This window comes from Ziziphus jujuba, chromosome 11 (assembly GCF_031755915.1).
Source record: "Ziziphus jujuba cultivar Dongzao chromosome 11, ASM3175591v1".
NCBI lineage: Eukaryota > Viridiplantae > Streptophyta > Magnoliopsida > Rosales > Rhamnaceae > Ziziphus > Ziziphus jujuba.
The window spans coordinates 25,781,621-25,805,286 of NC_083389.1; the positions used below are offsets into that span (position 1 = coordinate 25,781,621).

Consider the following 23,666-nt stretch of genomic DNA (forward strand, 5'->3'; position numbering starts at 1 on the left):
TGATCGATCGGTATAAACATCAACAACTTCAAATCGGATTAGTTTCTCCTCAAAAAATAAGTGCTTAGGCCAAAAAAAATCCTACCTAATGGAGAGATGATTGGAGAGGTGACAAACCCTACACTTTTCATTACAAAACCAATAAACCAGAAAAAAGATGGATTATTTTGTGAAAGAATTTTTGGGCCCATAAAAAGTGGGTTTTGTGTTTGTGGAAATTATCGAGTAATTAGAGATGAAAAAGAAGAACGAAATTTTTTGAATAATGCAGAGTTGAATTTGTTGATTCTCGAATATGAAGATATCAAATGGGCTACATTAAACTGACATGCCCAGTAACCCATGTGTGGTATTTAAAACGTCTTCCTAGTTATAGTGCGAATCTTTTAGATAAACCTCTTAAAGAATTAGAAGGCCTAGTATATTGTGATGTGTGATTTTATCAAAATTATGGCTTTACAAATTCAGAATGAGAAACTGCCATCCCATTCAATTGAAATTAGGATCCCCTGGATCTGACATGTCTCTTGGTAGGAGTAACATGAAGCTCAGAATTATGGGTGTGTTCAATACTACCAAGTAAAAAGGGAATTGGTCTATGGTCAATTTAGTAACACATAAATAGAAATTTGTGCCTCGTGAAAAAAAAAAAGACTATTTTTGTTCTTCCTAAACGAAAGAAATTCTATCGAAATAAGCAAAATAAGCAAATATGTCATGGTTGGAGGAGTCTATCCACGCATATAGGCTTTAAGGATATCATGAAATAACCGTCAAGGTGAAGTAAGGATCTAAAAGATTGAATGGAACAATACATAGATAAGTAAATACCTTATGAATGCTAAGGCCCTCCTTTACTTTAATTAAAATTAAGGGGATTCATCATTCGAAGGGAAGTAGACTACTCAAGAATTTCACATTTCATTTATTTTATTATGCCATAATTAATAAAGACTTCAACTCAGAATATATACTAAAACAAATATATAAAATGAATAAATGAAATGTTGCTTGACCTTCTTTTGGAACTTGAGTAAGGAGTAAATTTTTTTTGGGGTTTTATAGAATTTGAAAGTGGAAATGAAACCCCTTTCTTTTCTTTATCTTTTTTGGTGTAACAACTTGAGCCCGATGAGAGGAGACTTTCACGTACGATTTTGAAGGGGGAGATCCGCTAGGATCCTATCCAAAATTTTTATTTGCTAGGCCCATAACTAAAAAACCCATTTTCTTACGATTACGAGGTTCATTCGAATATGAGATCCAATCCTTGAAATACAGCATCCCACTTTTTTTTACTACCTAAGGCTTTGAGACATTTTGAAATCGAGAAATTTCTACTGGAGCAAGTGCTATCCGAGAACAATTAGCTGATCTGGATTTTCGAATTATTATAGATTATTCATTTTAGAATGGAAAGAATTAGGGGAAGAAGGCCCCACAGGTAATGAATGGGAAGATCAAAAAGTTGGAAGAAAAAGTGGTTTTTTGGTTAGACACATGGAATTAACTAAAAATTTTGTTCGAGCAAATATAGAACCTAAGTGGATGGTTTTATGTCTGTTACTAGTTCTTCCTCTCAAGTTGAGACCTATTATTCAGATAGATGGGGGTAAACTAATGACCTCGGATATTAATGAACTCTATAGAAGAGTTATCTATCGGAACAATACTCTTATCGATCTATTAACCATAAGTAGATCTATGCCAGGGTAATTAGTAATGTGTCAGGAGAAATTGGTACAAGAAGCTGTGGATACACTTCTTGATAATGGAATCCATAGGAAACCAATAAGGGACGGTCATAACAAGGCTTACAAGTCATTTTCAAATGTAATTGAAGGCAAAGAAGGAAGCTTTTGTGAGACTCTGCATGGCAAACATGTTGATTACTCGGGGCATTCTGTCATTGTCATAGGTCCTTCACTTTCATTACATTGATGTGGATTGCTCGTAAAATAGCCATAGAACGTTTCCAGACATTTGTAATTCGTGGTTTAGTTAGACAACAGTTGGCTTCGGACATAGGAGTTGCTAGGAGTAAAATTCATGAAAAAGAGCTGGTTGTATGCGAAATACTTCAGGAAGTTATGCAAGGGCATCCCATATTGCTGAATAAGGTGCTCACTCTACATAGATTATGCATACAGGCCTTCCAACCCATTTTAGTCGAAGGACATGCTATTTGTTCATATCCATTGGTTTGTAGGGGATTCAATGCAGACTTTGATGGGGATCAAATGGCTGTTCATGCACCCTTATCTTTGGAGGCTCAAGTGGAGGCTCGTTTACTTATGTTTTCTCATACGAATCTCTTATCACCAGCTAGTAGAGATCCCATTTCCGTACCAACTCAAGATATGCTTATTGGGCTCTATGTATTAACAAGCGGGAATCACCGAGGTATTTGTGCAAATAAGTATAATCCATGGAATCACATAAATTATCAAAATGGAAGAACTGATGATAATAAGTATACAAAAGTAAAAGAACACCATTTTTGTAATTCCTTTGATGCAATTGCAGCTTATCGGCAAAAAAGAATCCATTTAGAAAGTCCTTTGTGGCTCCGGTGGTAAGTAAATCAATGCATTATTACTTCAAGAGAAGCTCCCCTCGAAGTTCACTATGAACCTTTGGGCACCTATCATGAGATTTATAGGCCTTATCTAATAGTAAGAAGCATAAAAAAATAAATTCTTTGTATATACGTTCGAACCACTGTTTATCATATTTCTCTTTATCGAGAAATCGAAGAAGCTATACAAGGACTTTGCCTAGCCTGCTCATATGATACCCAATAATATGGTATCCAACCTATAATTCTATGACACCGGTGTGAAGTCAGGTCTTTCCGGTTCAAGTAGGACCATAGTTCCTGAATTTCTACATGAATCAAGATCGAGAAAAGGAAGTTTTCCAATCATTGACTCAAACCCATTGGCGAACTCCACTCAGTGGAATATGGAGATACTTATGGCAGAACGGGCTAATCTGGCCTTTCACAATAAAGTGACAGATGCAACTGCCATTAAACAGCTTATTAGTAGATTAATAGACCACTTTGGAATGGCATATACATCACACATCCTGGATCAAGTAAAGGCTCTGGGGTTCCAACAAGCCACCATTACATCGAGATCTGGTGAAATAACACATGGTCTTCCAAAAGTGGAACAAGTGTTAGAAGTGCATTCGATTGATTCAATATGGATGAACCTAGAAAAGAAGGTTAAGAGTTGGAACGAACATATAACAAGAGTTCTTAGAATTCCTTGGGGATTCTTGATTGGTGCTGAGCTAACTATAGTGCAAAGTCATATCTCTTTGGTTAATAAGATCTAAAAGGTGTTGAAGTGTGGCAATTTTGCCACTTGATGGTGCATGTCATCGGCTAGCATGCACACCTTGGTATCAAATCCTTTCCTTTTATGAGTTTATATTTTTTTGTATGTTTTTAATTGATGCAAGGTATATTTTGATACTTTTTTGTGCCTAAGTTATGTATGCAAAATTATAGGCAAAATTATGCACAAAAGAGTATGAATGTTATGAAGTGTGGCAACATAGCTCCACTATTTATCTTATATCTCAGGTTGCAAATGGCGTTTTGGGCTGAACTTTTGAGGGATGTCTACAAACATATATAGAAGACTATGGTTCAAATTTCAGGTCAAAATGACATGGGAAAGTCCATTTTCTATTCCAAACAGGTTGCTGTATCTGATGGGCCCCGTATGCAGAGTATGGGCCAGTTTTGGAGCTGTTTGGCCCATGATCCGGTTCCAGAACTTTCCTAGCTCTTGGAACAATATTTATTGATGACCAAGGATACTTCAAACCAAGTTTCATAAGCAGATACAAAGGGGAACTAAGTAGGTGAAGCTAGTTTGGTTGTTTACCCAAACTAGTTAAACAATAGGAACTTAGTTCAAACCATGTGCCACTTTTTACTATATTTGGAATAGACATGTTGCAGCTGGTTTTTGACTCTTTTGTGTATGAAAAGTTAGGTGTTGACCATTTTACTTTTTAAATTTCAAATACTTTACTCATTTTGTAAGCTCACATGCTTGGCATGTGTGAACTAGTTGTAATTTCAAGCTTATATTGTAAAATGAATGAAATGGCTACATATCCAAGCCTTATTTTCAAAAGCCAACGTGTTCCTCTTCTTCTTATCTCTTCTTCAACACCTTAGAACACTTTAGGAACCCTAAAAACTAGAAAACACCATAACCAAAACCTAAAAACACAACTCACACACAACCATTCCCAAGAGCATCACTAAAAGCTTGCTTGTTGCTAACACTTCAAGCTAGCTTGCTCTTGGTCATAACCTTATCACCCCAACAGAGTGGTATCAGAGCAAGGCATATTTTTGTGATATTTGTGAGGTTTTTGGGCTGGTTCGTTCCTTGAGAGTGTAGAGATACTTGAAAGCACAAATATATTTTCATATTCCTTCATACTAGAAAGCAACATTCACATGGCTTCTTCAAGTTTTTCAACTCCTTCTCCTCCTATCTTCAATGGGGAGAACTACAACATTTGGAGTATCAAGATGCAAGCCTACTTGAAGGCTTATGGTCTTTGGGAGGTCACCATAAATCCCCAAGAACCCGAGCCTTTGAGACAAGGGGCAACGGTCAACCAAATCAAGCACCATGAGGAGGAATTGGCTAAAGGTTTCAAGGCTCTCACCGCCATTCATTCTTGTATTAGTGATACCATTTTCACAAGGATAATGGCATGTGAGAGTGCCAAAGAAGCTTGGGACAAACTTCAAGATGAGTTCCAAGGGAGTGCAAGGACAAGGCAAATGCAAATCCTTAACCTAAGGAGGGAGTTTGAGACTATCAAGATGAAAGACAAAGAAACGGTTAAGGAGTTCACCACAAGGCTTCTTAATGTGGTGAATCAAATTAGGGTGCTAGGTGAAAGATTAAGTGACCAAAGGATTGTGGAGAAGGTGTTGGTCTCCTTGCCCGAGAGGTTTGAAGCTAAGATATCTTCATTGGAGGAGTCAAGGAACCTAAATGAAATTTCCTTGACCGAGTTGGTGAATGCCTTGCAACCTACGGAGCAAAGGAGGAGGATTAGACATGAAGAATGAATGGAGGCTGCATTTGTGTCTAAACAACATCAAAAGACACAAAATCAAAAGAAGAACAAGCTTAAGGTCATAAAGGAGAAAGGTGAAACTAGCAAACCCGAGAGGAAGTCCTATGAACCTTGTCACCATTGCAAGAAGAAAGGTCATCATCCAAGAAGGTGTTGGTGGAGGCCGGATGCATTTTGCCATAAATGCCAACAAAAGGGTCATGTGGAGAGAGTATGCAAGTCAAACAAGAAAGATAAGCAACAAGCAAATGTTGCTAAAGATAATGCAAGTGATAGTGAATCCGAAGAGTTGTTTGTTGCTACTTGTTTTAGTAGCATCGAGAATGATGAAGGATGGATCATTGATAGTGGAGCAACACACCATATGTCTCACAAGCATGAGTGGTTCACAAACTTGGATAGGAGCAGCCACAACAAAGTCAAAATTGGAAATGGAGCCTTGATGGTATCAAAACTATCCATGATGTTCTCTATGTACCTTCTTTATGTGAGAACTTACTTAGTGTAGGTCAAATGCTTGAGAACAAATATGCATTACACTTCTCAAACATGACATGCGCTATAGTTGATCCACATGGAAATGAATTAATGTGTGTTGGAATGAAGAACAAGAATGTTAGGTTGAATATGGATGAAAATGGTGCATCGGTTGCATTGAACACCAAAGTTGAGAACACCTCTCAACTTTGGCATAAAAGACTAGGCCATGCTAGCTTTAAGTCATTGGTAGGCACACATGAACTTGTTAGAGACATGCCATTGGTGGAGAAGCAAGAACATGTGTGTGAAGTGTGTCAAAAAGGAAAGCATACAAGGCTAGCATTTCAATCTTGTTCTTGGAGATCAAAGGAGATGTTAGGACTTATACATTCGGATATTTGTGGTCCTATGAGTGTTCCATCCTTAAATGGCAGCAAGTATTTCATAACTTTCATTGATGATTACTCAAGAATGTGTTGGGTGTATTTCCTTGAAAGAAAATCACAAGCTTTGGAGAAGTTTGTAGAATTTATAAAGTTAGTGCAAAATCAATCCGGTTGCACTATAAAGGTGTTAAGGACGGACAATGGTGGGGAATACACAAGTGAGGCTTTCAAACAACTTTGTAAGGATCATGGTATAGTTCATCAATTCACTACACCATACACACCACAACAAAATGGTGTATGTGAAAGAAAAACCGTACCATCATGGAGATGGCTAGATGTTTGTTGTTTGAAAGTGGCTTGCCAAAGAAGTTTTGGGCCGAAGGAGTTAATACATCCATCTACATCCAAAATAGGCTTTACTCCAAGTCTTTGAGGAGTAAAACCCCATTTGAGCTTTGGTTTGGATATAAGCCTTCTCTTGATCATCTAAGGGTATTTGGAAGCATTTGTTACATCCTAGTACCACAAGAGAAGAGAGGAAAGCTTGATGAAAGGTCACAAGTTGGTGTCTTGGTTGGCTATAGTGATGTGACCAAGGGATATAGAGTGTATAACTTGGAAACCAAGAAACTTGTGATAAGTAGAGATGTGAAAGTTGATGAGGAAGCTAAATGGGTTTGTAGTAAGGAGGAGTTGGCTAGTATGGATGAAGACAATCGACTTGAAGCTCATGATAATGATGAGGAACAAGGAAATGATGAAGGTGCTGCCCATGATGATGAATATGATGAGAATGAGCTAGAAATCTCCATAGGGGCTGATTTGGAGATTGGTGATGGTGTGAGAGGCACAAGACCTCTTAATGAGATTTATGAAAGGTGTAATGTGGCAGTGAGTGATCCAATCAATGTCCATGAGGCTATGGCAAGAAAAGAGTGGAGACAAGCCATGCAAGATGAAATTGATGTGATAAACAAGAATGACACTTGGAGCTTGGTAACAAAACCGAAGGGAAAGAATGCTATTGGGGTGAAGTGGATCTTTAGGACCAAGTACAATCCGGATGGGTCCATAAATAAATACAAGGCAAGGCTTGTTGTCAAAGGATATGCACAACAAGCCGGTGTGGATTATGGAGAGACTTTTGCACCGGTTGCAAGGATGGAAACCATAAGACTTCTCCTTGCAATTTCGGCACAAAAGTCTTGGAAAGTATATCACCTTGATGTGAAGTCAGCCTTCTTGAATGGAATATTGAAGGAAGAGGTCTATGTTATGCAACCCGAAGGTTTTGTGAAGAAAGGAAGTGAAGAGAAGGTATACAAGCTACACAAGGCCTTGTATGGCCTTAAACAAGCTCCTAGGGCATGGTATTCCAAGATAGATGGTTTTTTGACAAAGCATGGATTTAGGAGGAGTCCTAATGAGCCTACATTGTATATTAGGACTCATGGTTGCATGGTGTTGGTGTCTCTTTATGTTGATGACCTTCTAGTGACCGGTGGTAATGAGAAAGAAGTGAGCAATTTCAAAAGTGAGCTAGAATTGAACTTTGAGATGTCTAGCCTTGGAGAGATGAAATACTTTCTTGGAATTGAAGTTGTCCAATCATCCAAGGGCATCTTCATATCTCAAGAAAGCTATGTGAAGGAGTTGCTCAAGAAGTTTGACATGGAATATTGTAATAGCGTTGCCACACCTATGAATGAAGGCACCAAGTTGGTGAAGGATGATGATTCTCCAAAGGTAAATCCTTCCATCTATAGAAGTTTAATTGGTAGCCTTTTATATGTATGCTCTACTAGACCGGATATCATGTTTAGTGTGGCTGTTTTGTCAAGATTTATGCATAGTCCATCACAAAATCATCTTAGTTGTGCAAAAAGAATCGTAAGGTATTTGAAAGGTACTAGTGATTTTGGTATATGGTACAAGGATGGCATGAATGAAGCTTTGCTTGGTTATAGTGATAGTGATTGGGCTGGTTCTTTGGATGATAGCAAGAGCACATCGGGCTACATTTACACTCTTGGAAATGGTCCTTTCTCATCGAATTCCAAGAAGCAACAAACCGTTGCACAAAGCACCGCGGAAGCCGAGTATATTGCTTGCTCAAGTTGTGCTAATCAAGGTGTTTGGCTTAGGAAATTATTGGAGGACTTGAGCTTGAAGCAAGAGGAAGCCACGGTAATATTGTGTGACAATAATTCAGCAATAGCAATTGCACAAAATCCAGTCCAACATGGGAGGACCAAGCATATACCGGTCAAGTATCATTCCTTAAGGGAATTTGAAGCAAGTGGTGAAGTGAAGTTGGAGTATGTGACTTCCGAGGAGAACTTGGCGGATATCTTCACCAAGCCATTGGGAAAGAAGAGATTTGAGATATTGAGAGGACTTCTCAATGTCTCATACAAAATTGCCAAGGAGGAGTGTTGAAGTGTGGCAATTTTGCCACTTGATGGTGCATGTCATCGGCTAGCATGCACACCTTGGTATCAAATACTTTCCTTTTATGAGTTTATATTTTTTTGTATGTTTTTAATTGATGCAAGGTATATTTTGATAATTTTTTGTGCCTAAGTTATGTATGCAAAATTATAGGCAAAATTATGCACAAAATAGTAGGAATGTTATGCTTGAAATGCCTATGGTGCTGGATTCATAATTTCCAGCAACATAGCTCCGCTATTTATCTTATATATCAGGTTGAAAATGGTGGTTTGGGCTGAAATTTTGAGGGATGTCTCCAGACATATATAGAAGACTATGGTTCAAATTTCCAATCAAAATGACATGGGAAAGTCCATTTTCTATTCCAAACAGATTGCTGTATCTGATGGGCCCAGTATGCAGAGTATGGGCCAGTTTTGGAGCTGTTTGGCCCATGATCCGGTTCCAGAACTTTCCTAGCTCTTGGAACAATATTTATTGATGACCAAGGATGCTTCAAACCAAGTCTCATAAGCAGATACAAAGGGGAACTAAGTAGGTGAAGCTAGTTTGGTTGTTTACCCAAACTAGTTAAACAATAGGAACTTAGTTCAAACCATGTGCCACTTTTTACTATATTTGGAATAGACATGTTGCAGCTGGTTTTTGACTCTTTTGTGTATGAAAAGTTAGGTGTTGACCATTTTACTTTTTAAATTTCAAATACTTTACTCATTTTGTAAGCTCACATGCTTGGCATGTGTGAACTAGTTGTAATTTCAAGCTTATATTGTAAAATGAATGAAATGGCTACATATCCAAGCCTTATTTTCAAAAGCCAACGTGTTCCTCTTCTTCTTATCTCTTCTTCAACACCTTAGAACACTTTAGGAACCCTAAAAACCAGAAAACACCATAACCAAAACCTAAAAACACAACTCACACACAACCATTCCCAAGAGCATCACCAAAAGCTTGCTTGTTGCTAACACTTCAAGCTAGCTTGCTCTTGGTCATAACCTTATCACCCCAACAAAAGGTTTATCGATCCCGGGGGTGCAGATCAATAATAGACATATAGAAATTATTGTCAAATAACATTAAAAGTGCTGATTTCAAAATATGGAATGTCTAATGTTTTTTCAACGGGAGAACTAATTGGATTGTTGTGAGCGAAACGAATGGGGCGTGCTTTGGAAGAAGTGATTTGTTACAGAGCCATATTATTGGGAATAGCGAAAGCATCTTTAAATACTCAAAGTTTCATATCCAAAGCGAGTTCTCAAGAAACCGCTTGCCTTTTAGCAAATCTGCTCTACTTGGTCGTATCAATTGGTTGAATGGTTTGAAAAAGAATGTTGTTCTAGGGGGGATGATACCCTTTGGGATCGAATTCAAAAGATAGTGCACTATTCAAGGCAACATCACAACATTCCTTTGGAAATGAAAACGAATAATGTATTCGATGGGACATGAAAGATATTTTGTTGGACCACAGAGAATTATTTGATTTTTGCATTTCAAAGAATTTATATGATATATCAAAACAATCGTTTCTAGGATTTAATGATTCCTAAAAGCAAATTCATCCTTTTTTCTATTTATGTTGTGGTCGTTTAATTTGGTAATAGAAATAAAGATAATAATGAATAGAATGGAATGAATGGTCTGGATTGTGTATCAATGGCCAATCTTCGGTAGAAGAGAAGGTTCCATGGTAACAATATTTATTTCTATTTTAGCTTCTTTTTTTTTTTCAATGAAAAAATAAAAAATACAAGAAGTGTGGGGAGAAATGGCAAGAAGATATTGGAACATTAATTTGGAAGAGATGATGGGAGCAGGAGTTCATTTTGGTCATGGTACTAGGAAATGGAATCCTTAAATGGCACCTTATATCTCTGCAAGGGGTAAAGGTATTCATATTACAAATCTTACCAGAAATGCTCGGTTTTTGGCAGAAGCTTGTGATTTAGTTTTTGATCCTGCAAGTAGGTGAAAACAATTCTTAATTGTTGGTACCAAAAATAAAGCAGCAGATTCAGGAGCACGGGCTGCAATAAAGGCTCGATGTCATTATGTTAATAAAAAATGGCTTGATGGTATGTTAACAAATTGGTATACTACAGAAACGAGACTTCATAAATTCAGGGACTTGAGAACGGAACAAAATGTTGAAATGTGGTGATCTTGCCACAATGTGCAAGGTAGTTCGGTTACACTTGCACTCCTTGTTTTGCAACATCAAAGACCAAACATTATTTATGTTTATGAATTTTATTTTATCTTGTAATGTTTAGGAACAATATCCTTTTTGTAATGCCCTAAGATCATTAACTAAAGCTTAGGGCCTTTTTGTCTAGTTGCTGGAATTGTATTTCCAGCCACATAAGTCCACTTCCTTGGATGCCGTTTGAAGAAGGTTTGGGATTTGGATCTGAATTTTGGATATAATAAGATAGAAATGAAGAGGAAGAAGCATCAAAAAGAATGGCTCAATTTGGAGCTGGGAAGGCTGAGTTAAGCCCTAAACAATCTGACCCTTGTGCAGTTTTGTTGCCCAGAAAACTGGGCAAAACTGCCTCGGGTTTGATTATTTTTGAATGGGAAAATGGACTTTGTTTTATCTGTTTTTGGCTAGAACACAGTTTAATATTCAAAAAGGTTGTCCTCCATTTTTCAAGTCAAATGGAGCTGGTTTTCAAATTCAAATGCCTTAGACAAGCCGAACTGCCCATTAAAGAAGGTTTCTTGTATGCCCAGCACATTGATTAGAGTTACTTGAGGTAGTTTGGCTTGGTTGGTTACTTTTAATGCTTTTGTATTTATTGCCTTTTTGATGTATTTAAAAGTATGAAAATTGTAATGAAAACAAGTGGAAGTAATATTCAAAAAAAAAAAAACAAATTTTGAAAAACAACAATTTTCTCTCTCTCTCTCTCTCTCTCTCTCTCTCTCTCTCTCTCAACTGCTACATTTGTTTTCTTCTTCTTCCCAAAAGCTAACAACCTTCTCAAGAACCCCAAACTGCCATTAAAACTAGAAACAAAACCTTAACAAACCCAAAAAAAAAAAAACAAAATAAAGAACCAAGAACCAACAACAATCATTCTTGACTAATACCTTGAATGATTGTGCTCTAGCGTACAACAACATAAACCTACACCAAATTCCATCACAAAAGACGAGGAGACTCAATTGTCTTCCGGAAAAGGGATATAGCTGTGTTGTAGAGACAATTATCTCACTTGCAAACATATCTCGGCATGATTAAATATATGACTAGATTGCCCGATATTGTAATAATTGTTGATCAGCAAGAAGAATCTACAGCTTGTTGTGAATGTATGACTTTGGGCATGCCAGCAATACAAATTGTGACCCAAATCTAGCAGATATTTTGATTCCGACAAATGATGACGCTATAGCTTCAATTCGATTAATTCTTAACAAATTAGTATTTGCTATTTGTGAGGGCCATTCTAGCTATATATGAAATTCTTGATTAATAATAAGATAAGTAAATTACTTTTGGAACTACATAGAATAGATTTATTGAATCGGTTACTATTTCTGACTTGCACAAAAGAGATAAAAATAACCAAGGATATTATGCGATTAGTAGGTATTCAAAATATCCAATGCAATTATGCAAATAAAAAATGAGATGGTATTCAAAATGTCCTTGAATTCATTCGAGATGTGAGCAAAACACGGATTGGAGAAGAATGTGGTCCCTGGGTTCCATTTGTTAGAACTATGTTTTTATTTATTTTTGTTTGAAATTGGTCAGGGGCTCTTTTACCTTGGAAAATCATACAGTTACCTCATGGGGAGTTAGCCATGCCCACAAAAGATATAAATACTATTGTTGCTTTAGCTTTGCTCACGTCAGTAGCATATTTCTATGCAGGCCTTTCAAAAAAGGGAACCACAGTCCTTTTGCCCATTAACATCTAAGAAGATTTCACAAAATCTTTATCGCTTAGTTTTTGACTTTTCGAAAATATATTAGTCGATGAATTAGTAGTTGTTGTTCTTGTTTCTTTAGTACCTTTAGTGGTTCCTATACCTGTCATGTTCCTTGGATTATTTACAAGTGGCATTCAAGCTTTTATTTTTGTAACCTTAGCTGCGGCTTATATAGGCAAATCCATGGAAGGTCATCATTGATTAGTTTTTCACATAGTCTTTTTTTTAGCTTAGCCTGATGGCATGTCTATGTGTCTCAAAGTAATCCACTTAGACTTAAAGAAGAAAAATATACAAATAAGATTGAAAAGAATAAAGTATATACGATCTAGAGTAATAGTAAAAAGAATATTACGATATTAAGTTAAGGAATTGTAAAAAAAAAAAAAAAAAAAAAGAAAGAAAGGAAAGAGATCTAAAAGATCTTTTTCCTCAAATTCCCATTTGGTCGATTTATACCACCCTCCAATGAATACTCCCTTTCTATTGATATTGTTTTGTTCATTCAATTCACCAATTGACCATAAAACATTAATAAATAATAAATTACATGAACTTCGATCAACTCAATCCTGATATTTCTATGCAATGATTGTGTCTAATGAATTTTTCAGTTAGATTGATTGTACTCATGGGGGATAACGATAAGTAAAAATAGAAGATAAGGGTTTACAAAAAGGATATTTATAAAAAAATGGGTTGACTAGAGGAGGAAGGGGGGTCGAACTAGATGTATATAATCTAATCATTATAAGACAATTCTTATGTATGTTTCAAACAATGATTCTAGAATCCGACTGAATCTAATAATGTGGGAAAGGCTGTTGGAGTTTGGTGTGGGTTTGGGTTCACTTGGCCAAGAATGTTGTACACAAGGTGTTAGTCCTGTGCACAGCCTTTAATCCGATTTTTGGTTTAATGTTTAGGTGATTTTTGTGTTTGTTTTGGGTATGGTGATATTTAGGATTGTTAGGTTTTTTGTTTTGAAGGAAGAAGAAGAAGATGAAGAGAAGATGTTAGAGTAGGCCACACAAAACTAGACAGCACACTAATTCTAAAAGCTTAGAAAACACTAGCCCCAACAATGGACCTATGTTGCTAGAAACATTGTTTCCATCGCATAGCCATTTTACAAAATAAAATCAATACCTAACAAAGAGACAATTCCTAAGCTAAATACAATAAAACTTAGGCATTAAAGGAACAAAAAACATAGACATAAATATTGCATCAGGTCATTCAACAAAATATTTCTTTTAAAGAAAGAAAGAGGGTGCAAACCTTAGTAGATTTTGGTTTGCACAAGGTGGCAAGGTTACCACCTTTTCAACAGTCCTCCTTGGTAATCTTGCTAGAGATATTAAGGAGAGTCCTTAATGCCTCAAATCTGGTCTTTCCAAGTGGCTTTATGAATACATCCGCAAGGTTCTCCTCTTAATTCACATACTCCAAAGAGACTTCTCCAAGATCTTCAAAATCCCTCAAGGGATGATATTTCACCGGAATATGTTTTGTTCTTCCATGTTGTACCTAGTTCTTAATTGTTGAAATTACTGAAGTGTTGTCATATTTGATGATGGTTGGACTTTCTTAAGTATGACCAAGATCTCCCATCAACTTCCTTAACCAAATACATAGGTTTGCACAAGATGAGCAAGCAATGTATTGGGCTTCCGTAGTACTTTGAGCCGTTGTGCTTTTCTTCTTTGCATTCCATGAGAAAGGACCACTCCCAAGTGAAAATGCAGCTTGCCCAATCACTATTTGAATAGCTAACAAGCTTCAACTTATCCTTTGCTTCATACCATACTCCATAATCACTAGTGCCCTTAAGATACCTAAAAACTCTTTTGGCACCTTTAAGATGAGTTTGGATGGGTGCTTGCATGTATCTTAAAAGCATACACACCACATACATAATATCCAGTCTAAATGAGCACACATAAAGAAAACAACCAATTAAGGATTGATAAAGAGTAGGATTTACTTTTGGTGTGCCATCCTCCTTTTGGTACTTCTCTCCTTGGATCATTGGAGTGCTCATTGGATTGCATTCTTCAAGATTAAATTTCTCCAAAAGATCCTTGACGTACTTTTCTTGTGATATAAATATTCCTTTTTGGCATTGCATTACTTCCATACCAAGGAAGTAATTCATGAGACCCAAGTTAGATATCTCAAACTCCTTCTCAAGTTCAATTGATTACCCCCTGTATAAATGCTTCCAGGTTGTCCTTAAATCTCTTAATTTGAGCTCTTATGATTGGCCCGGTCTTTATCCGTGTCGGGCCAGCACCCCAGCGGGTTATCGGTTGAGCGGGCTCAGGCAGAATCACATCAAAAGGTACTGCGATGGTACTAAAATCCTTGACAAATCTTCAATAAAAACTAGCCAAACCATGAAAGCTCCTCACTTGGGTAATGAAGGTGGTTTTCGGCCACTCTTGGATTGCTTTCACATTGGATTGATCAACTTTAATTCCTGCAGCATTTACAGCAAATCCTAGAAAAATAAATTCACCTTTACAAAAATCACACTTTTCATATTAGCAAATAACCTTTCCTTCATATGAATATTTAAAACTTGCCTAAGATGTCCTACATGCTCATCAAGGTTTCGGCTATATACTAAAATATCATCAAAATATACAACCATAAATTTACCAATAAATGGACGCATGACATGATTCATTAATCTCATGAAAGTACTAGGTGCATTAGTTAGACCAAAAGGCATCACTAACCATTCATACAATTTGTATTTAGTCTTAAATACAGTTTTCCATTCATCACCCTCTTTCATTCTAATTTGATGATAGCCATTACTAAGATCAATCTTTGAAAACATGCAAGCACCATGCAATTCATCAAGCATATCATCTAATCTAAAGATTGGATGTCTATACTTAATGGTAATATTATTTATGGATCTAAAATCAACACACATGAGCCATGATCTGTCTTTCTTAGGAGCTAATAAAACAGGAACAGCACATGGACTCATACTTTCCATAATATGACCTTTGTCAAGTAAGTCACCTACCTGTCTTTGTAGCTCCTTTGTCTCCTCGGGATTACTCATATATGCAGGCCTATTAGGAATTGCAGCTCCTGATAAAAAATCAATTTGATGTTCAATCCCTCAAATAGGTGGTAAACCATGAGGAATCTCCTCCAGAAAGTCATCTTCAAAATTCTATAAAAGAGAATAGATAGAACTTGGCAATTCAAGTTCTTCGGGATTAGTTTGATCATTTAAATAAACATATTTATAAAGCATGACCAGCAATGATTTCTTATTCAAATTTGCTTTATTAACATCTCCAATGCTAAGATAAAAATTTTTATTTTTCTTTCCCACTCACGGGTTCCACTTTCCCACTCTCACTCTTGGCTTTTTCAATTTTCCTCACACTCTTGTGTTTTGTTCTCTCTCTCTCTCTCTCCCTTGGCTTTCTCTCTTTCTTTCCTCTCAAACTTGAGTTTAGGACACTTACCTAGTTGGTCTTGTTCAGTCTTACCCCCTTGGATTGGAACTGAAGCCGTGGGTTCTGCACTAGTTCTTTCTTTGAGCTTTTGGGCCTCCCTCCTTTATTGTATTTGAAGTTGGTTTCTATATACCTCCTTGGGAGTCAATGGTTCCAGCTTGACATTTTTACCTTTAAATCTAAAAATAATAACATTCTCTTGACCATAATGTATAGTATCTTTATCAATTACTATGGTCTACCTAATAAAATATGTCCAACATGATAATTAAAATATGATAATTAAAATTTATCAATGCTGAATTTTACTTTGATTTCTTTGTTTACTTTCATCTCACCACTATCATTAAGCCATTGTAATCTATATGTTTCAGGATGTTTAATTGTTGATAAGCCTAATTTTTCCACCACAACATTATTAGTTACATTTGCATAACTTTCACTATCAATTATCATACTACAAACATTACCTTGGATTTCATGAGTGTGGAAGATGTTCTCTCTTTCTAATTGGTCCTCATCTATGTACATGGTCAAGACTCTCCTAGTCACCAAACTCAATTTAGAATGTGATGCATTTAGGGTCTCGGCTTCATCTTCAATTTCTTCCTCTTCCTGCTTGGTTTCATGCTCACTATCTTCACTTTCGAATTCTAACTCACCATTACCTTTCAGCACCAAGATTCTCCTATTCGGGCATTGGCTAGCAATGTGTCCTCATCCCTGGCACTTAAAACACACAATGCCAAAGGTTTAGGATCATATTTACCTTCATTCCTTGGTGTTTGGACATATTCAATTTTGGCTTCCCTTTTTGGTCGATTAGTGCTTTCATCGCCTAGCTTCGGTTTTGGCTTGTTGTCATATGTGGGATTGCTTCTCCAAACACTTGGATTTTTCCTTCCACTGTTTGATACCCCTCCAAACCATGAGCTTGTACCCTTCCTCTTGAATTCATTCTCAAGTTTGATAGCCACATGCAAAATCTTTCGATATTGTTGTAATTCCAACTTATTGGCAATCTTTCGATTCAACCCACCTACAAACCGTGCCATGCTTAATCTCATCATGAGCATCTCCATCTCCTTGTAATAATATTCCATGGTCTTATTTCCTTGAGATAAAGATTGTAACCTTTGACGTAGCAACCTATGGTAATGAGTCGGTACAAATCGTTTCCTCATGGCTCCTTTCATTTGTCGCCAAGTAGTAATCAATTCATCAACTACTCTCCTTCAGGTACTTTGCTCATTTATCCACCATTGGAGTGCATAACGACCAAATTCCAAAGCTACCAATTTAACTTTCTTAGCCTCTGAATAGGTATGACAGTTGAATATCATCTCCATTTGCTCTTCCCACTCTAGGTAAGCCTCCGAATCACTTCTTCCCATAAAAGGTGGCATGTTGACCTTAATATTTCCAAGATCATGATCCTCATCCTTTGCTATTCTCCCATGGGTTGGTCTTCCTTGGAGTGCAAAATATCATCAATTTCTTCAACACGATTATCTTCAAAATTACCTTCCCTTAATTCCTCTCTAGGTCACCCTCGGCCTCCTCGACCTCGACCTCGGCCACCATGTACATCAAAACTTGGGTTCAGCCCACCTTATGAGGTTTCTAACCTTCCATCCTTTGATCTAGGTGATTAAAGTGAGCATTCATCCACTATAATTGTTCCAAGACCGCCATCATGTCCGTGTGCTCACCTCCGCTCCTCGTAGCCAGGAATCACCCTTGAATCCTACAAATTCCTCTTCATTAATTCTTAATGATCCATCCACTCTCCTCATTCTTGAATCTTCCATATTAGTAAAAATATTACAAAAATAAAATAAATCCTCACCAAATTCACTCCATCATGTGTTTCACTCAAACAAGGTCTCGACACTCGTGTTTGCACACTAGTTTCAGCTTTTACCCTCTTTTAAGCTCACACTCTTTTCCCTTTTTCCACTCAAAGAATTATCTCAAAGTTCTAATTAAAACACACACAAAAAAAGAAACTAGATCACAAGTATGTTCTAATTAAACTTATCAACAAAATAGTAGCAAAAAGAAAGCAATACCGAGTGAATTATTAAAAACTAGTTCTTGGCTTTTTGAAGCAAAAACAAGGTAAATCAACAAGCAAATTTTTGGAATGAATAAAAATTTAACCAGAATATTATTAAACCAATCATTCAAAGATAAAATATAGAGAAAGAAATTCAAACATGAACAAGAATCAAATTGAACAAAAAATATAGGATAGTTGTTGGTTGTTGTTCTTTGTAATTCAAGTTTTTTAATCAAATCCTTTAACTAGTTTTAATCCAAATAATTTTAGCACTAAAAAAAAAATTCAAATTTCTAGCAGCAATATAAAATTCCAGCAACTCCAAATATCACAAACCAAATTTCCAGCTCAAACAAATTTCAATTCCAAATTCAACAAGTAGGCCTTTTGTGCAAGTTTTTTTTTTTTATCTTTTTTTTTTTTGGATCACAAATATGATAATGCAACACAATTTCCAACAATAATAAAATCAGCACAAACCACAAGTCTTAACCAAATACAAACTCAAACCCGTGCGTCATAAAATATCAATGTGCAAATTTTGTGAATTTACTTTTGTTGCAGCAAATCCTCTTTTTCTTTTCTTTTCTTTATTTTTTTAATGTATGAATGCAAATAACTAAGATCAAACAGCAAAGAAAATCAACAAATAACCAATTAACAAGAACAATGATGAAAAACAACCAACAAACTAGGAAACAAAAATACAGTAAAACAAAGAACCTAATTTCAGCTATGAATAATTATATTTTTTTTTTATATACAGAACGTGTAGAGTAGATGCAACCTTAACCTAATGCTAAAACTGCAAACTAACACAAAACAAATTAAAACAAATAAGATAGATCAAACCTGAACAAAATTTGGCTCTGACACCAAATGATACGAACCTAGGTTGACTTGCTCCTAAACCCGTATTATATTAGCCCGGATTGTAAAATTAAGTTCAAGTTCTTATGGAAACCTTAACCCCTAGCCAACCTGTAATTAGAAACCTTGGTATATCAAAGACACCACAATAGGTGATGTTTGTCCTATTGATAAATCAAAACTAAAACACTTACTCTCTAATGGTGTTTTAGGTATTCAAAGAGAACAAAGAGAATTTTTTTCTCATATATAAACATATATATGTATGAATAAAAGATAAAATTAAATAAAATTTTAAAAATTAAGAGAATAGGTGATGCTTTTAACAGGCGATGCTTTTGATGTTAAAAGCATCGCCTAGCGCTTTTAAATTATAAAATAATTAATTTTACCAAAATTTTATTGGTTTAAAAAATAATTTATTAAAAAATGAAACACAAATAAATAAATAAATATAATAATTATTTTGCTTCATATTGCTAATCAATAATTATAATGTTTATATGCATAAAATAAAAAATAAAATTAATTAAAATACAAAAATTAACTTAACAACGACACTTTTGATGCTAAAAGTGACATCTGATTGTTTTCAATTTTAAAATAATTAAATTTATTAAGCTTTTTATTAATTTTAAAAAATCATTAATTTAAAGTTGAAACACAAATAAATTAAATGCATAGATTAATTACTTTACTTCCTATTGCTAATTAATATATGTAATATTTCTATGCATATGAATAAAACCTAAAATTAAACAAAATTCCAAGAATTAAGACAATCGGTAATGCTTTTGATGTTAAAATTGTTACGTAATGCTGTTAAATTATAAAATATTTAATTTTGTCAAACTCTTATTAATTTAAAAAATGATTAATTTAAAATTCAAGTACAAATGAATTACACGAATAGATTAATTGTTTTACTTGATATTACTAATTAATATCACTTGATATCAGTTGCTCATTCATCAGGGACCTTGTCTATGATGGTGTGAATGATAATGGAAGATCAATTTAATGGAATGTGGGATGGGACAATACAACCAATGTCCCAAAAAATCGAATAACTATATAATTAAGCTAGCTAGTATATATTACATTTAAGTTAATATTGTACTGGTTTACTTCTCTGTCTATCTTTATATATATAATAATTCATGCATGCTTTTAGCATTTAGATTTTAGACACATGAACATTTGAGTATATGCTATTAGTTTTATCGAATTCATTATTAGTCATTTTAACCCAAAAAAAAAAAATTCATTTTGAGACACATATAATTGTATTTATACGTACTTATCATATTGAAATGTAGGTATACACTGAAGTTCGTGCACCAGCTAGCATTGAATGGAATGTGATATAACAAAATCTACCTTTCAATCAAAACTTTAGAAGCTATGATGGATACTTGACCCATGTACCAATTACTGATGGCAATTTCCCTTAAAATTGTAATAAAGAAGAAGAGAAGTCAAACATAAACATATCCACTGCATCCATTACATCAACATCATTCACTACTACGATTTCTTAATAATCAAAGAAGCAACATTAACTTTCTTAGTTAAGAGATTTCTCATATGGCAAGACTTGCAAGATTCCCATTGAAAGAAAATGCCTTTGAGACATTAGTTGACCTCTTTTAATATTTTTGAATTGCGTCTAATGTAGGAAGATGTTATTTATCTTTCTTCTTGATCATAGCCTCCTTCTTTGCTTTAAGCCGCACCTTTATAAATTCTCTCCATTTTATAAAGCTTACATACAAGAAATAATACACACAGTTGGTTACATTCTTCATGGTATTAGAGCATTATTCTGCACATATCACTATTATGGATTTCAAAATGAATTTTCTTCAGAACTAAAAACTAGCACCAGAGCTTTCGCTCCACAAGAACCTATTATAATTGCTCATTCTTTTCACCAGTGTACCAGTTTGATTTCAGTCAAATTGAATGCCTCAAATTTTCTCCTTTGGCATTCACAAATCATTCCATTAGTGAGAAGTCTTGGAATATATCATCATGTCACTAACGATGAACCACCATCTAAATTTTTTTATGATGAAAAGAAAGTCCTTGTTATAAATCGAAATCACAATGCATGGATTAATAACGATGGGTTGTTGAAAACTTGGCTACGTTGTATTATGTCTAATGAAATTCTAATTTTGAATGTAGGTATTTGATAATGCATTTCTACTATAGAAATCCATTGAAGACCAGCTGTTGCCATCAACAAAAGAACAAAAACATGTTCTTAAGGACATACTTGCTTCACTTAAGAAAGGAGGTCTCTCAATCGATGAATACTTGAGAAAATTCAAACAAGTATGTGACAATCTTGCTACCAATAATGCTTCAGTTTCAGGCGTAGACAAGGTGTTTTCATTTGCTCAAGGGCTTGTCATTATTATAAGGATTTTAGAGTTGCCATCCTAGGAAAACCATTTTGCACGTCATTCAATTAGTTCATTTTACCATTACAAAGTCGTAGGCACATGTTGGAAATTGAAGATGAAGAACATGACAATAATCAAGCTTTTTTTGGACTATGTGGCCATGGAAGAAGTCGTAGAGCTCGTGGTGGTGGCCATTTCAATTGAAAAGGAAAATGCTTTACTCTAGTAGAGAATTTCACTAAAACCAAGAAACCAGAAATCAAAACCAATAATGAAGGCAATTCTGGATGAAATAGTGAAGATAAAATTATTTGTCAAATATCACTACAAAAAATTTGGGTAATGACTACAAAATCCTAGTGACAAATGAAAATTTATCACTTTAAATAGGCAATTAGTGACAAAAAAAAAATTTCACATTTAGTTATTGGGTCATTTAATTAGTGATAAATTCTTACGTTGTCACCTACTTTTGTAACTAATTATCCTTCAAAGTTTTGAGGCAAAATTTTTTTTTACTTTACTTTGTGTTAATAGTGACAAAATTTTATGTTTGTAACTAATCTTAAGATATTGGGTGTCATAGATAACTTTAGATACTATTTGACAAATAAAAACCTGTCAGTTTATATCGGCAATTGGTGATAAAAATTTTCTTTGTCACATTTAATGATTGGATCATTTAATTAATGATAAATTCTTAGTTTGTCACTTACATTTGTAACTAATTGCCCTTGAGGCCAATATTTTTTTTTGAATTTATTTGATGTCAATTGTAACAAATATTTTACATTTTGTAACTAATTTTACTAAATAAATAACGCTGACAAAGATATTGGATGACACAAATAACTATAGATACTACTATGACAAATGAAAACTTGTCAGTTTATATAGGCGATTAGTGGCAAAAATTTTCATTATTATATTTAATGATTGGGTCACTTAATTAGTGATAAATTCTTAATTTGTCACCTATTTTGTAACTAATTGATCTTTGGACAGAAATTTTTTTTAATTTGTGTGATGACAATGGTGACAAATTTAAATATAAATATTAAAAAAAAAAAGGACACGCTCTTCAATGAAGCTTTCTTCTTCTCCAGCCAGTAGCCTTAATGCTTTACAAAACCCATGCAGGCTGGACTTCCACTGGAAAATCACTCCAATCTCAACGCTGATCCACCACACCGCTGCCTCAGCCACCAAGCCCAGTGTACTAGTGACTGAATCAGGGTGAGAATACTCCAAATGACTACCCAACGTGCTCAGGATGACCTAAACTCGGGCGATCACTATTTCAGTCCGATCGTCGAAAATCAGTGGTTCTCAAGTCTTAGGGCCAACCTTTCCACCATTATTAGACATTTTGAGCTCAAATCGAAGCTCAGATTGGCTCAAATTGTGCTTGTTTGCAAAGTATGAAAGAACCCACTTTGACAGCAAATTTCAAGCGAAGTTTATGGTCACCGGCGGCCACCGTTGAGCAAATTACACTTAAGAACTTGTTACTCCCTTCTGAAGCTTCAATTTGGTATATAATTTGTCCATTATTGTTGGTTATTTAAGATTTTTCCTTTTTTGAACTGTGATTTTTCTTGAAATTAGAATGGAAGTTTCATTCAAGGATACTGCCAACTATATATGATAGTACTCAATGCATGATATTGTATGCTTTTGTTATTGGTTTTCTCCAAGCTCAATTCATTTGTTTACCATGATTACATATATATATCTTGTTAGCTCTAGATGTAATTGACCAGATGTAATTGAGTATGTTTAGCTCAATGATTTTGAGGAACATGGTGAAGAAACATCATTAATGAAAATGGTCAATTATATATGCTCTATATATTTCATTCATTTTTTTTATTTTTTTTAGGATCTTTGGAGATGATTGCTACTTTGAAAGATGGAGATGGACACTAGTTAGATGGTATAGGCAACAATCATGTTTTTTCCCTTTAGAAATAGAGAATGTTTTTCTTTATTTTTTACCTTTTAGAGTAAGCTTATTGTATTTGGTACACCTTGCATAGTATACATATATATATATATATATATATGTTCAAGTGCATATATAGTAATATGAGCTGAAACTTTCACACTTTGTCTGTAATAATAAAATATGATTATTCCCTTGGAAAAGGTAAAAGACCAATGGAATGGGGTCAAATTGACCGACATTGAAGAAGAGGTGGGAATGCTTTGTAGGTAAAGGATTGCCAACTTATAGGAACTTAGGAAGTCTTGATCTTGTTCTTTTCTCCTTGCTAATTAAATTAGATTTCTACTAAACGATTCATTTTCTTATAATGTAGGATCCTTGGAGAATATATTAATTGATATATTATTTTTAGTTACAAAACTATTGTCAGCAAATAAAAAAAGTAGTTTTGGTGACGAATTGAATAACTTTACTATGGTTTATGTCATA

The 23,666-nt window shown here is 35.0% G+C and overlaps 3 pseudogenes; all 3 read left to right on the forward strand.

Annotated features, from left to right (window-relative positions):
- Positions 1 to 10,079, forward strand: part of LOC132800048 (DNA-directed RNA polymerase subunit beta''-like) — an 81,924-nt pseudogene extending 71,845 nt beyond the window's left edge.
- Positions 10,080 to 10,221: 142 nt separating this feature from the next.
- On the forward strand, positions 10,222 to 11,922 carry LOC125420517 (small ribosomal subunit protein uS2c-like; annotated as a pseudogene).
- A 116-nt stretch (positions 11,923 to 12,038) lies between these two features.
- On the forward strand, positions 12,039 to 12,599 carry LOC132800049 (ATP synthase subunit a, chloroplastic-like; annotated as a pseudogene).
- Positions 12,600 to 23,666: the final 11,067 nt, after the last annotated feature.